Genomic DNA, 3,136 nt, shown 5'->3' on the forward strand with positions numbered 1-3,136 from the left:
AGAATAGGTAGGACTACAGACATATCCAATCTTGCCATACTTGCTTTGTTTGGTTTGAACAGCTCAATGTGTCCAACAAGCAGAGAAGCGGGACAGTTCCCTTGAGGCCAGCACCCAGAATACAGTTTATCGTTCACGGAAAATAGCACAATTCAAACTGGGCAGTTTAAGGACAGCCTGAGCACTAGAGGAAGGAGCAGGAGTGAGGTGTAGGAGCAAAAGGGCCAGACTTTTGAGCTAAGAATCAACAGTTTAATCGTGGAAGAGAGGCATACATAGGATAGCCTGCATAGGCAGAGCTGCTGCAAAAGCACATTCCAGGAAAATCTTAAGAGATTACTTTAATAATAAACCATGCATTCTTCAGCACACTGTCACGGGATTAACTACCCCTTTCTAGGCTGGGAGCACAGTCCAGACTCCACTCCACCCCACCACAGGCAGGTTTTGTGCAAATGACTGTCCTTATGTGGGGACCTTGGTTTTTCAAAAACTGCATTTAATTTTTTTCTGCCTTAATTTTCTAAACAAATTTTGGTGGTGATGAACATCGGGATCGGGGTGGGCTTTGGTGGTTTTTTTTTTGTTTGTTTTTTGTTCTGTTTTGTTTTTTAACTTATGGGGAGATATTCATTTTCGACTTACTGAAAAGTTAACAACTTAGATGTGGCAGGAAACAGCACCTCCTGGGATAAAAAGAGTTAAATTTATTTTTATTTCCCCCTACATAATGTGAGCAGGACATTGAACTACTGCCAAGACCAATATCAGCACCCTAGAGATATAAAAATACACTTTAAAACCAGAACTCTCTACTGTAGGCTCTTTAGATTTCTGTATAAAACAAATTTTAAGCAGCCACTTTGAGGCCGAAACTCACAAATGAACTCCCTGGGTCCGCATCTTCTCTTCACACTGCAGTTCACAGTAGATGGAATTATTTTCTTTCTCTGGTTTCTAGGGCAAATCCCTTCCATCTAGTGGGAACAAGTTATCATACTTTGACAATAATTTTCCAACTATATAGATAAAGATGAAGGCCTAAGTGACCACTTCCACGGTGAGAAATAAACATGCTTGGTTTTAGACTTGTTTCTTTTGTATTATCAAAGCCCCCGTTTGCTTGAATGAACTACCTTTTTTTTCCCCTTATTTTTGAACCTTTTTAAATGACACCGTTTCTCTAGACTACTGGATTTTAGAATCAACGTGTTATGTTCTCAGAGCTAAACAAAAATCAAAGTTCACACCTATGTCTGGTGTTATCATGGAACTGAAAAGTAGACCCTTTATCATTAACAGAAAATCTTTTTTTTTTTAATCATAGACAATTACCTCAGAGGAATATTGGAAGCACACACACACACACACACACACACACACACACGCCTTTACTCTGCACACCCAGGTGTGGAGGGAAACCAGAGGTCAGGAGGGGCAGCATCTTGACCAGCTGTGTTGTTCTGTGTCTCTTACTCTCCCTGCAGAAGAGTTGTTCCAAGCCTGACCTACTTGCAAGCAGAAACTGCCACTCACATGGAGCTACCTCAAATTACAGTGGTTTTGCAGCTGGGGCTAGGCATGAACCACAAAATACATCCTTGGTGTGCCATAAGCCCGATTTGAACCCTCGGTTCTCAGTGGTAAAATGCAAATCCATTGTGTTGCTTACTCAATAAAATCAATAACCCATTTCCATCCAAGTCACATTTTGTCAGTTTCATAGTCAGTGCATTCTGCTTCCAGCGGGGGAGGGGGGCAGGGGTGAGAGGGAGGGAGAGGGGGAGCAGAAGGAAAAACAGACAAAAGGAGGAAGAATAAGAAAAAAAGGACTGAATAAACTAAGAAAGTGGGGGAGGAGGAAGAGGAAGGGGGAGGGGAAGTAGGAAGAAGGGGGCGGGGAAGGAGGAAGTGGGGGGAGGGGAAAGGAGAACGTGGGGGAAGGGAATCGTCTCAAAGCTTAATTTCTTAAGTCCTTAAAAAGCACCACTGTTTCTGTGGCTATTTAACAATTGCCCCTGACTTTAAAATGTGCAGAAAAGAAATAGTGAGACTGTATAGGATTCCCGAGGTCTGCTCTGCCGAGCCATCCACAGCTGAACATCGATGGAAAAGTTTCCAATACCTATTCTCATATCTCAATATTTTCAAGAAGGGATTAGAAATGCTGTAGAAACTGACATGTTATCTACGTGTGGGTGGATATACATTGAAAGGAACTCCAGCATATAACGTGTTTATATGGGTTATATGGATGCTAACTTATTTTATTTAGGTCAGTTTAACAGAGAGAATATGTTCACGCAATATAAGTGCATCTTTTAACACGGGCACACATAAATTTCCCTCCTATTTAGGCACATTCACAATTAAAGAATAATAGTTTTCTTTAAAGGTAACAATCCAGTCACATGCCCAGCTTTAGAAAGGACAGATTGGCCCTCGGACCCATCTTCCCTTGTAGGGAAAGTCAGGAGTAAAGGCAGGTCTTTGTTCCAAAGCCCCGGGCGGTTTAGGATGAGTTCGCGTGCCACACCACTCGAAGAGGCAATCCAGGGAACGAATCTGTGAAACGCAGCTCAGAGGATCCCATCCCTTTCCTCCAGAGTTTCCCTTTTCCTGTCCTTATGTGCACCCTTTCTGCCCCGAGGCAGTGTGGGGTTCCTGGCCGGGGTTATGTGCACGCTCCTGTCTGTCTCCGGGTCCCTGCGATCGCCCCCAGCTGGCCGGGCGCACGGAGCGCAAGGAGGCGCCGGTCTCCGTGGCTTTAAGCTCGAGTTAATAAACAGTTAAGTTTGGAAGACTCGGCAGACACGTTGAGGGGGAGTTACCAAGCCGAGGCAGCAAAAACATCCCGCCGCCACATTCCTGGAGAGTCCTCAGCGCCAGCATCTGATTAGAACCATATCTCTACCCGGGAGTGGCCGCGCGGCTCCGAGGCTCCCGGCCGGCGGCTATTTAAGCGGGGCCCTCCGCGTCCTCGGAGCTGCAGCCTGGAGGCTCCCGGCGCGGGGAAGTCATGCTGGCTCCGCAGAGGCACTAGCTAGTCTGTGAGTAGCTCTGCCATCCCCCGTCCCTTCGGTTCCTCTTCTTTCTTTCTTTCTTTCTTTCTTTCTTTCTTTCTTTCTTTCTTTCT

General features: G+C 45.2%; 1 protein-coding gene across 4 annotated transcripts in view; it reads left to right on the forward strand.

The window, feature by feature from the left end:
• The first annotated feature begins 2,847 nt into the window (after nucleotides 1-2,847).
• The window catches only part of Dab2 (DAB adaptor protein 2), a 51,764-nt gene continuing 51,475 nt past the window's right edge, over nucleotides 2,848-3,136 (forward strand). For all 4 annotated transcript variants that reach the window (XM_028767545.1, XM_028767547.1, XM_028767546.1 and 1 more), the window contains exon 1: nucleotides 2,848-3,050. The gene's annotated coding sequence lies outside the window, so the exon portion shown is untranslated. The remainder of the gene's footprint in view (nucleotides 3,051-3,136) is intronic.

This window comes from Grammomys surdaster, unplaced genomic scaffold (assembly GCF_004785775.1).
Source record: "Grammomys surdaster isolate TR1022 unplaced genomic scaffold, NIH_TR_1.0 174, whole genome shotgun sequence".
NCBI lineage: Eukaryota > Metazoa > Chordata > Mammalia > Rodentia > Muridae > Grammomys > Grammomys surdaster.